General features: G+C 37.7%; 1 protein-coding gene across 12 annotated transcripts in view; it reads left to right on the forward strand.

Moving 5' to 3' along the window:
* Nucleotides 1-13,107, forward strand: part of RBM47 (RNA binding motif protein 47) — a 175,437-nt gene that overhangs the window by 120,057 nt on the left and 42,273 nt on the right. Inside the window, exon 4 of one of the 12 annotated variants that reach the window (XM_070451985.1) lies at nt 8,170-8,273. The exons of 10 other annotated variants lie outside the window; for them this stretch is intronic. The gene's annotated coding sequence lies outside the window, so the exon portion shown is untranslated. Of the gene's footprint in view, nt 1-8,169; nt 8,274-11,648; nt 11,726-13,107 lie in introns of those variants that run through there. One more of the 12 variants, XM_070451987.1, reaches the window with a different exon arrangement.

Here is a 13,107-nt window from a genome sequence, read left to right on the forward strand (position 1 = left end):
AAACAGTAACAATCAGGGATCACCCAACAGATAACAGTTGATTAAACTTTATGTTTAATTATCTAAATTACCCAGAGACTAGCCGCATAAATGCTAGGTGAGTGCCTTTACAGTGAAACAGGGCACATGTGTGCTCTGTTGAAGCATAGTCATATGGGGGATCGGACCTACCAGAACTTCTAAATTCACAAGCCAGTGTTTCTCAACCCATTTCTCTTCTACTCAGCATTCATTGCACCACCCTCTGGCCTCTTTCCTCTGCGGATTTTACAGCTTCCAATTAAGTCTGTTGCCCATCCCAGGGTGTAACATTATCATAAATATTCCTTATATGTAGTCCATTTCTACAAGTTAATGAGAACTTTAATTACTCCACCACAATCTGGGATTAAGTATGGATAAGAACAAATTCTATAAGTTATACAATACTATACAAATTAGTAATTATCCTTACTATTGAATAGATAAACATTTCTTCTTCATTTTGATAGGACAGGAGCTAGATTGTTTTCTTATGCAAGTGAAAAAATTAATATATTTTTGCTATTTAACAGGTTTTGAATTGAGGGTCTGTAGTGTATGAGTAAGCCAGTAGGTCAGGCAGCACAAAGAATATGGACATGAAAGAATTTACTCTGGGGACTTCCCTGGTCAGGGAGCTGAGATCCCACATACCTCAGACCAACAAAAGAAAAAAACCAAAACCATAAAACAGAAGCAGTATTGTAACAAATTCAATAAAGACTTTAAAAAAAAAATGGTCCACATTAAAAAAAAAATCCAAAATGATCTTTAAAAAGAAAAAAAGAATTTACTCTGTGTCCTTAGGCATCTTAGAACTCTTGATCACGTCCTTATACCTGCTTATATTCCCACTAGAGTATATGTGAATCCCTGTTTTTCCCACCTTTCACCACCAGTGGGTGTTATAAATTTCCAAATTTTTGCTGATTTGATAGGGCTTTTAAAATTTAGATTTACATTTATTTAATGGAACAAAGTTCGGTGTGAATAAAGTGGAACCTATTTTAATGTGTACTGGCCATTGAATTTCTCTGCACATTGCCTATTCATATTTTTGCTTGTATTTATTGAGTTCCATTTGCTTTATTGGTTTGTAAGAGCTCTCGCACAGTAAGGAAACTGACTTTTCATTATATGTCTTGTAGTCCATCCCATTTGTAGTTTGTTTTTGACTTTGTTTTAATGCTATGAAAGTGAAAGTTGCTCAGTCGTGTCTGACTCTTTGCGACCCCATGGACTATATAAAGTTCATGGAATTCTCCAGGCCATAATGCTGGAGTGGGTAGCATTTCCCTTAATAAATATTTCTAAATTCCATTTAATTCTTGGTTGAAAGAAAAACTAATGATCGGGACCAGTTTTTAGTTTGACTTGAAAATTAGTTTTAATCTTAACTACTGCATTTAGTTATTTAATTCTCCAACCTAAGTTCAGTTATTAACTGATATGTCTCCGTCCTAAGTTTAATTATTAACGGAATCTAAAATGGAGGTTTCTTATAATTTTCCTTTCATTTTTGAAAGAGAACTAAGTACTATAAATGGTATTCTGTCACTTCAATTAATTATTATTTTGTAGTTTTACTTCCAATAAATGCATTAGAGACAGTCACTCAAAAGAAATCTAATAAGCAGTTTTTGTTAATCACATGCTTGTAAGTTTGAGGGCTGTGTCTACTTCCTCATTATAAAAGTACATTTTCACAGTAATGTGTTTTTCCAATAAAAAAAAAATTGTCCATTTGAGTAATTATAAGGAGTCATAACTGACACTGTTATTTTCATTAACATCAGATCAAAGTGATTTTCATACATATATCCTTTCATAGTTTCAGTCGTAACTAACTGGGGCTGGTAATTTCAGCGCTGGTGTTTCTAAAAACACATTGTATTAATAAGTTGTTCCATTGCTGTTTTGTTTTGTTTCCTTTTCTGTAAAACAGTGCCAGAGAAGTGAGGTGCTTCTCAATGCACTGCGGTGTCAGGGACACATATGGATTTCAGATTGGAAGCCTGAAACAAATATGGTAGGAGAACAGAAAAGGCCCACACATGCATGCCCTTACTACACAGAAGTAGCATCTGTTACTGTGACTTTCCTTCCTCCTAATTGTCTTCATAGTTGTTCACCAAAGTGCTAAAGAGATTTAGCTTTGAGGTCTTTGTTTCACAAGGATTCTTCCTAAGCTGAATTTTCTAACTATGACTTATGGCTCCATATGGTAAGTCAAAATATTTCACCAGTAGTTTGGAATTTCATCAAGAGCATTGAGCACCCAGGTTAGTGAATTTCCGTGTGTATGCCCTTGGCAGGGAGACACGTTGAAAGCAGATGGCTTGTATATGATGTATTTTTGTAAGGTATTAATACTATCAGCTTGTCATGCAAATGAATGGCAACCATGTAAATCAACAACAACCACCCAAAAAAAAAAAAAAAAATCAAGAGAAAATCTTAAACTTTGTGTGTAAGTTTTAATTTTCAAATGTGGAATTAAAGTTTATGCAATGCTGTGATAAAAGAAATTCCAAACCATTTTACAAATGACACACAGTTGTCAAATAGTCACACACACATACACACATATATATATGTGTATGTATACATATATAAGCAGAAATGCTGAATTGTGGCAAGAAAGCCATGTGGAGAAAGGCAGATACCTGCATAAGAAGCCTTTCTGAGAAGATGATTCCAGAGAAGAGTTGTGAAAGAAAACACAGGTCTGTTCAGACATAGAAAGTAGAAAGGGAGTCGGGGATTTTGTATGTGGGTGTGTGTCTGTTGAGGTTGAGAGGAACAAAGGGAAATTATGCAGTGGTCTGTAGTCAGAAGTTAAGATTTGCAGTTCATGATCAAAAAGCTCGTAATGTTATGGATGATCAGGATCACATCAGATTCCTTTCACTGGAGTAATATGATCCCAGCCACACTTAAGATAGATAGTTCTTACTGCTTTCTGGATGGTTAGCAGGAAAAGTGGCTATCGAATGGGAAGGAAAGAGGTTGTGTGTGGTTCAGTTCAGTTCAGTTCAGTTCAGTCACTCAGTCGTGTCCGACTCTTTGCGACCCCATGAATCGCACCATGCCAGGCCTCCCTGTCCATCACCAACTCCCGGAGTTTACTCAAACTCATGTCCATCCAGTCAGTGATGCCATCCAGCCATCTCATCCTCTGTCATCCCCTTCTCCTCCTGCCCCCAATCCCTCCCAGCATCAGGGTCTTTTCCATTGAGTCAACTCTTCGCATGAGGTGGCCAAAGTATTGGAGTTTCAGCTTCAGCATCAGTCCTTCCAATGAACACCCAGGACTGAGCTTCTTTAGGATGGACTGGTTGGATCTCCTCGCAGTCCAAGGGACTCTCGAGAGTCTTCTCTAACACCACAGTTCAAAAGCATCAATTTTTCAGCGTTCAGCTTTCTTCACAGTCCAACTCTCACATCCATACCTGACCACTGGAAAAACCATAGCCTTGACCAGACGGACCTTTGTTGGCAAAGTAATGTCTCTGCTTTTTATTTTTTTCTTCATTTAATGTCTCTGCTTTTTAATATGCTGTCTAGGTTGGTCATAACTTTCCTTCCAAGGAGTAAGCGTCTTTTAATTTCATGGCTGCAGTCACCGTCTGCAGTGATTTTGGAGTCCAAAAAAATAAAGTCAGCCACTGTTTCCCTATTTGCCATGAAGTGATGGGACCAGATGCCATGATCTTAGTTTTCTGAATGTGGAGCTTTAAGCCAACTTTTTCACTCTCCTCTTTCACTTTCATCAAGAGGCTTTTTAGTTCATCTTCACTTTCTGCCATAAGGGTGGTGTTATCTGCATATCTGAGGTTGATATTTCTCCCAGCAATCTTGATTCCAGCTTGTGCTTCTTCCAACCCAGTGTTTCTCATGTGTGTGGTTAGTGTTAGCTAAATTGATAAGAGAAAGAGAAATAATTGGCATTAAGAACTTAAAATGATGGGGTGAAAGGAGAGAAAGGGGCTAAAGCAAGAAATTATTTTATAAAATCATTAAAATTTTTCTAATAACCAAATGTAATGTTAAAATATAGACTACAAAGTGGAAAAACTTAAATAACCATATTTAATATTCTTACTATCCAAAGACAACCACTATCAATATTTTATTATATTTTTCTAGTTTTTACATCTATAGTATCAGTTGAGATCATGCTATACATATAGTTTTCTGTACTATTTTCTTACTCTCACATATCATAAATTTTTATTCATAACATTAAAATTCTATGTAAATGTAATTTTTAGTGGCTGAAGAACTAATATAATTTTTAGTAGCTTCTTACCATCATTTATTTAACCATTCCCTCAAGATGAAGTGTTTGGATAGTTCCTAAATGTATTATAAGTATTGCTGAGATAAGCATCTTTGTATGTAAACTTCATTTTTATTATTTCTTTAGATAGATCTTAATGATTTAATTGCCAAGTGAAGAGAATAAATATTTTCAATGCTTTTCATATATATTACAATTTTTTAAAGGAATGGTTTTGATCAATTTATATTTGTCTTACTAAAGAGTGACATTTTAGCACTATTCATTAAAAATATTTGCTAATTTTGTTGGTTAAGAGTGATAGTCTAAGCATGTTTCTTGCCTGAATTTACATTTATTTGCTTACCAATGAGACTGAACATCTTGTCAAGTTTGAGTCATCTGTAATTCTTGAAGTGAGAGATTAAAATACATATGCCATGCATATATGATAAGTATTTAGCTGGCATATTTCATATTATTAACTAACAGGACATCTAAAAAAGATTGTAGACTATTCTTTCAAGTGGAAGAATAGAAAGTAAAGGCCAAGTGGTGTAACCGGATGAGGGCGGAAGATCCTAGACTGTAGTCCGTGTTGGGGGACAGAGAGGAGTCAGTAATAGAGGTCTTCCAAAGCGGATCATAGTCACGAGGGGAATTAAGTAGGATAGGTCATGAAGCCCAAGATGGAAAGAGTATGGAATAGAAAAGAGCAGCGAACTCAAAGGGCCTGGTGGAGATGAAGGCCAGACCGTTAATGAGGGAGGCACCCACTTAGTACTATCCTCCACCTTCCCCTCCAGGAGGTCTTGGGAGCTTCCCCGGTTTTCCAGGCAGGCTCTTGTTTATACAAGTCTGTGTCTCCCTCAAATCTGGAAGTTTTCAATAACATCTTTTTGTATATCCCCTCTCCTACCCACCCAGCATGTCTCTTTTAATAAGGAAGTCGATGGGACTGTATTTTGTGTATTTATTGTTTCTTGGCCCTGAAGTCAGCTTTCCATAGCATGCACATTTTTTTTTAGTTAAAGAACATAAAAGTACCAAAGGAAACTAGAAATGGAGAGGACTGCAGAGTTTACGCACAATACATTTAGCAGTGAAGTTAAGACTGAATTGATTGGCTTAAACCTAGATTTTAAAAATAATATTCCAAGATGCTGCCCGATGGTCAACATCACTGATACTATACATTTGCACTTTTAGTGCTTATGACTGAATGCCATGCCATGCAAAATGTTTTACCCCGTATTACTGACATGTTGTCATGGAACCACCCTGACCCCAGCTGCTCAGGCTGCAGTGTGAGGGATCCTGGACACTGCCGTCCTACAGGTCGTCCATTAGTCAGCTCTGCCCATTCTACCTTTATGATGTAATTCAAAGTCAACTTCTCTGCTCATGACCCCAGGGTTACCAGGCCTGAACAGCCTCCAGTCCATCTCTCTGCTTCCTCATCTGCATGCCTGGGATCTCGTTTTCACCCCAGAGTGATCTTAAGAAAAAGAAAATCAGATCTCATCACTTCTCTGCTAAAAATCCTCCATTAAGCCCAATAGAACCAAAATCCTTGCCTGTCAGCCCCACGTTTGACCCCTGCCTCTCTGATCACTCTACTTCAGCTTCACCAGCTTTGTCTTCAGATACCCCACTGCAATCTTTCCTTGAGAGAAAAAGGACTTCCCTGACCACCCTACTGAAAATAGCTCCCCCTTTCCCTCCTAACTCTGCTTTATTCTTCCTCCTAGTATTTGTCACTGTGCTCCCTCCTCCAAATGTATATATTTTCTTTTTGATTATGTTTCTCCAGCATAACAGGAAGGACCATGTCTGTCTTAGTCACCACTTTATCTTCAAGGTCTAGAACAAAGACAGTCAATGACAGTAACCATTTGTTGAATGACTGAATGACTCATCTAACCAATTAAAATTGAATATCTCAAGAAGTTACCATGTGCTCATAGAAAATTAGGTTCATTATGTCTAAACTATTTGCTTCAGTACTATTTTATGTTGTTCTTTTTCTTGAACATACACTGCTTGCTAATTTTAGCATTATCTAAATTGACCAGCCTTGCAATTAGATCTATTAAAGATGTCCTCATGTTTCTAATTAATGACTTAACCAATGTTTATAGATGCACAGCAGTTAAAGTTTTAATCTGCTACATTCTTTTTTTGCATGATTTCTCTTGTTTCCATATTAAATTTTTTCTCTAGAATATCTGCTTCTATGTTCTCAAAACGTAAGTGCTTCTTTTAGAAAATGGCAAAAGTATATTGATCAGATAATTAAGCTTAAACAAGAACTGAACCCAAGAGTTTTAAGGGGGAAAAAAAAAGTCTTTTAAAGACAACATGACTTATTTAGTACCTTGCCAGCCATTCAAGCCCCAGATAAGATTCAATTTCTTGGTTGATTGAGGTACTGTACTTATGAAATACATTAATTTAAGATTAATGCCAATATTATTTATTCCTAATTCTTGGAATAAATTAGGTATAAGAAAAATTCTTCAGCAAAGAGGTTTTGGCTTTTTAAATCACAAAGCAGACAGAGAAGTGTGATTTTATTTTATTTTTTGAGTTTTGGCTGTGGCTGCCCTGGGTCTGTGTTTCTGCGTGGGCTCTTCTTGCGTCGCAGGGAGCAGGGGTCAGGCCCCAGCTGCTGGGCACCGGCTTCTCATCGCGGTGGCCGCTCTCGTTGCGGAGTACGGCTCCAGGGCACGCAGGCTTTAGTAGTCTCGGCTCACGGGCTCAGTAGATTCGGCTCTCCGGCTGCAGGGCGCAGGGTCACTTGTTGCATCGCATGGGTTTAGTCACTGCAAGGCATGTGGGATCCTTCCAGATCAGGGATCAAACCTGTGCCTCCTGCTTTGGCAGGTGGATTCTTTACTACTGAGCCACTAGAGAAGCCCCAAGAAGTGCGTGTTTTCGAGTTGTGAGGCTTGTGATGGCCGTGTAAGTGACCTAAGATGACCGTGAATCAGAAGGCAGCCTGCCGGCACCCCCAGATGGCTGCTGTCCCCGTGGACTCTGGGCAGTGTGATGAGGCTCCCTCCTGACTGCAGTGCTTACCCTCTGCATAGCGTGTGGTGCCGCGTTCACCCCGTATTTTATGTGTTTTGGTTGTTTGATATTTGATTGTCTCCAAAAAGACTGTTAGTTATTAGCTCCCAGTTCATAGAGCCCACGTCAGGGTCCAGGTCTTTGACTGCTTTTTCCCTCTGTACTTGACTATATCCCAGAGCATTATTGAAAAAAACCACATCTGGACAGAAACGCACAGTGCTTGGTAAATCCAGAATGGGAGGAGATTTCTGTGGTAATTTAGAGGAAATTAAAATACCATTTAACTATAAAAGAGTAAAACCTACATATTCCTTTGCAAAATCACACACTTCCAGAGCTCTTGTTAATCTGATTGCTCATTGTGGGGAGGGGGGTCTCCTTTTTACAGCGTGACTTTTCTTTGTGTTAAAAGTGGAACACAGGGCTTGGATTTTACACATCATTTATGACTTTGTCATAGATATCTCCTCTCCACCTGCATTCAGTATTTCTTCTTAACTTCTTTTACAAAATAAGAAGTCTGTAAAACTACCACAGGATGTGTAAGGAAAAGACTGGTAATTACGAGGTCCCACGGTCTGCTGTGGTAGGGGAGCAGAAAGTGTCAAACCTAGCAAGTTTCTCAGAATTAGTGAAGATTCCTGTAGGTAAAGGGGTGTTAACAGTGCATGCAGCTGAGGCCAAGGTGTGTGTATGTTGGGTGTATGTGGAAACCAAAAGATGTTTGGAGGTGTTAATCCTTTAATAATGTTGCCATTCTTTTGGTGGGTTCCGTGTTTATCCTTCTTTAGGAGGACTCTCATCCCTGCATGCCTTCAACTCTTTGAAGCCACCTTCCCAATGTTGATTAGTTACTGGTCATGACCAACTATTGTTGCTGACACCACCCATACAGGTAATATGGCTTCAGTGCTGATAATTGACACTTTTTCATACGAAGGCTAGTACCTCGGGTGTGTGTGTGTGTGTGTGTGTCATTTATTCCTCTTCTGCATTAGTCATGAGTTAATACCGTAACCAATTTCAGCATAAGTTTTGAAATTCTAAATACTTGGTGTAAAGTTTACTTCTGGAAAACTATATACTACTATTAAATACAAAGCCACACACATTCACTTGATCTTCACACTGGCTATATCTTTAAGTCTTTAGGTAAGATAAAATAAAAAAATAATGTTCTCCTAATAGGATGTAAAAGGGACTTTAATAAATGTTGTTGGCCAGTCACAAAATCATGTCCAACTCTTTGTGACCCCATGGACTGCAGCCCGCCAGGCTCCTGTGTCCGTGGAGATCTTCAAGCAAGAATACTGAAGTGGGTTGCCATGTCATTCTCCAGGGGATCTTCCCAACCCAGAGATCGAACCCTGAGTCTCCTGCATTGGCAGGCAGATCCTTTGCTGCTGAGCTATCAGGGAAGCTCTGGTAGATATTACCTGTATTTAAAATAACGCACATGACAATTTCCCGGTTTATTACCAGGTCCCCATCCATGATACAACTTCTGTTTGCATGACCTGTCTGAATCTTATTTCTTATTCCTTTTTCCAGATCTGCCTTAGAGCTCCTCTGGTCTCAGGCTTCTGTTTTGCCCCAGTAGGGTTTTTTTGTCACAGTCTCAGATCTCATATTTGCCTGCTGTCAGTCCACTCCAAGGCTTCCCTGGTGGCTCAGAGGGTAAAGCGTCTGCCTCCAATGTGGGAGACCCGGGTTCGATCCCTGGGTCGGGAAGATGCCCTGGAGAAGGAAATGGCAACCCACTCTAGTACTCTTGCCTGGAAAATTCTATGGATGGAGGAGCCTGGTAGGCTACAGTCCATGGGGCCGCAAAGAGTCGGATATGACTGAGCGACTTCACTTTCTTTTTTTTTCTTTTCTTTGGTCCACTCTAAAAACAAAGTTGCCTTGTTAAGACAAAGGATGCTCCTCCAGGGATGACTTAAGCACGCCAGAGCTGTCAGAAGTTAGGCAGCAAATGTAGCACATGTCTACTGGGATGCCACAGACATACAGTTTTTGTACATCTGCCTTCACCAAGGTGTCTGTAATAGGAATCGGTGTCCCTACCAGTAGAAGGGCTGACTTTTACTTTTCTTGTGTACTTGTCTATATTGTGTGTGTTTATGATAACTTGTGTGCCTTGTTTTTGCCAAGACCATAGATATTGGTGTGCCATGTATACTTTTAAAATTAACTCTGTTCAAAGCAGAAGCAGGGAGAAGTTGCTCATCTTTGTTTAGGGCAGGCTGTAATTGCAATTACGCCTTTAGATATTCAGTGAAAAGCTGCCCTGTCCTTACTCTGAAAATTTATCATCTGGAGATTCTTTGTTTCCTATGTTTTTGTGTTCTTGGTAATGTTTGTATAAGAATTCACTCACTCACACACACACACACACATACACGCACACATTTTCTCTTTCTCTCTCATGTATACTCACACACTTGACCAACAGGCATTCATAAACCAAACCTTTAAGCCAAAAATATTCTTCCTAATGCTTAAAGCATGTCACACATCCAGAATTTATACAAATTCTTATATAATATTCTTACATAATATACTCAATTCCACTTATATAAAAAGGCAGATTTTCTGGGTTCCTTTTTAGTCAAAAGGAATTCAGTGTAAATTCAGTAGTTTTTTCAAAACACTGCCTTAGTATCATTGCAAGATTGTTTCCATTTTCCTTTAATCAGAACTTAGCAATTTAGTTTTATATAATATTTAATGTGATTATAATCTTAGACTTGTTCTGGATTTTGACCCTTTACTAAGGAACCTGTTGATAATTTTATTGTCACTATTGATAGCTTTAGATTATTTCATTTTGGAGTAATAAAACTGTCTCTCATTTAAAAAATTTAAGTAGATAGATTTAAAACTTGTCACTCTGGCCTTTTTACTTCCCATGCCGGCTACTTCAAATTGCTAAAGTTTATGGGATTTACAAAATAACTACTAAGGGAAAATTCAAGACCACAGGTTTGAAATGTTTGTTTCAAACATTTATAGACTTATAGATAAGTTATAGAGTTATAGATCTGTTTCTTTCTTTGTACCCTGTGGGGCGCTTTCTTTGTATGCTAAGTCCTGTCCCACTTTTGTGATCCCCGCCAGTCTCCTCTGTCCATGGGATTCCCCAGGCAAGAAGTGGGTTGCCATTTCCTTCTCCAGGGGATCTTCCCAAGCATCAGACCTGCATCTCCTGCGTTGGCAGGTGGATTCTTTACCCCTGAGCTGGAGCTCATGTTAATTCTGGCTCAGGTGGTCCCAGATGTCACTGGTTAGCTTTCAGGAACCCGCCTGCAGTCCATCTTCTGGTCCCTTCTCCCCTGATCTGCCGGCTGCCTGAAGTGGCAATCTCAACCCCCAGAGCGGTGCCATCTCTTCACTGCTTGAAGAGGAATATATTTACTCTGCTTAAGTGCTTCTGGTCCTCCCAACCCGTTGTTATGTACAGACTGTTTTTATTATCCATGAATCATGTTTTACTACCCCTTTTTCTTTCTACCCCTTCTATTTTCCCCTGCCTCTTACCAGTAAATCCATTGCCAGCTCCAAATGGATAAAGTAAAATAAATGAGGGTTTAGTTCTTATGTAATTTTTGCCTCTCTCTTTTTTCTACCAGGCTTATCTAAACCCTATTACTGGTAGTGATTAGGAGAAAAGATAAAGGGTACTCACTCCCAGTTACCTACCCCAGATACAATGAGAAGGGAAAAAATATATATATATGTATATATATTTTTTAAAATACTAAAAAATAGAACATTTCTAGGAAATCATGGTAACATTTTTTGAGGACTTTCTATTTTGGAAATTTTCTAAGCGCTTCATGAAGTGCTTAAAACTCAACAACTCAGGTGAAGTAAGAATTGTTTTTTTTTTGTAGCAAGCAGAACAATGTAATCGGCACCCACCTTATTTCTAGGAAGGTGAATTAAAAAAAAAAAATTGTTTCCTTTAGTTAGTATTGGTTTTAGAATAAAATACTTCAGGTACATTTCCTTCTCTGTGAAATGTCAGAACTTTTGTCTTCTTGGGTCTTCCCCAGATCCATTTGCTACCGTAAGTTTGCTATTAAAGTGTCATGCTGCTGTGGAGCATTTGGTATCTGGTGATTTAAACACCTCCCTTCTTTCTGTACCACCCACTCAAGTTCATTCCAGGTGCCCTTAGCAAATGACTCCCAAGGCATCTAAGTGGCCAAAGCTCATTGACCAATGAGGAGGTGTGTGTCATGTATAATAGAGTTACGCAGTTCCTGGATCAGGAGCAAAGTTTGCTTAAGCAAAGCTTTTGTTACCATTAGCCTGTCGCATCCAGATTTCAAGACTGGAAAGGTAGGGGACACCTTATTTGTTGTAATTGGAAGAGAGGAGGAGATGGTTTTGTTTAGTTAACGTAATTTAGATCAGGTTGAATAAACAAGTGATCCATTTTGTTTGTTTTTAATTGAGGGCAAAAAAAAAATTAGAAGTTTGTGAGAATTTCGAATGCTGCACAGTTTGCCTTACCAGCAGCAAAACCAAACTTCTTAAGAACATTAAAAAAAAGCCAAAAACAGTTTGTCTAGCATCTCTTCACTTTATCACACTTGAAAAAACTAGGTGGAAAAAAAAGTTATGTTTTCATAGATTGCGGCTATTTTCATTCTGGGATTAAAAGCAGGAATTTATCAGTAATATCCACATTTGTTTTCCAAAGTCATTTCAGACTCAGTCGTTACAGAAGAATTTTGTGTGATTATTTAAATGAGATGTGATAAGGAAAACTATGAAATTAATAGAATTAGCTCTTGAGAGTTACTATGTAAAGGTTACTGATAATGACTGAGAAAAGTTCAGGTATAAAAGGACTCATATCAGTCGTACTGCTTTTTTCAAGCCAACAGTAAAGTTTTTGAAATGGAATTAATTAAGTGTAGGTTTATATACTTTAAACACTATATAAATTAGTTTCACTTTTATTAGAAGGAATAATTTAGTTATATTTTATGTGCTGTTTAGATTTGTTCTAATATTAAAGAAGCCAGATATAAAGAGTCTTTATTTGCTTCTTTCTACCTGGAAATGGAGTGATCTGGATAGCATTTGAAGCTAATCCTAAAAAGAAAAACCCTGGTCATTATGAATAAAATATGATGAATCAATGTTATAACAAAATGTATACATAAATACATTTATTACTGATATTATACTTATTCCTTAGCCTACGTCTAATGTTTAGTATGAGAAGGTAAGCTTAGGTTCAAAAAGTAAAATTGGTTTCCCAAGATTGCTTTTTCATAGAGCTGACTTAATATGAGTTTGTATTTTATTCAGAAATTAGATAATTATTTAAAAATATAACATAAGAGATTGTATCATTTGATTAAAATTTTTTAAAGTTTTAATGTATAGTCAAAACCCTATTTTTGCCTAATTTATAAAGAAAACTTTTTTAGCACACATTCTCACTGGGCCTAAATGTCCAATAATTTCAGTTATCTCAGATTCTCTCCTTTTTAAAAATTATTTTTATATGCTCCTTTTAAAAAGTTACATCCTGGGAAAAAAAACAATAATTTCAGTTATCTCAGATTCTCTCCTTTTTAAAAATTGTTTTTATATGCTTCTTTAAAAAAGTTACATCCTGGGGGAAAAAAAAGTTAGATCCTGAAATTTTCTGCTTTTACTAGATTTTTTTCATAATGCCACTTTGTGAGAAGTTTACCCTCCAGATC

Source organism: Odocoileus virginianus, chromosome 21, assembly GCF_023699985.2.
Source record: "Odocoileus virginianus isolate 20LAN1187 ecotype Illinois chromosome 21, Ovbor_1.2, whole genome shotgun sequence".
NCBI classification, from domain to species: Eukaryota; Metazoa; Chordata; class Mammalia; order Artiodactyla; family Cervidae; genus Odocoileus; species Odocoileus virginianus.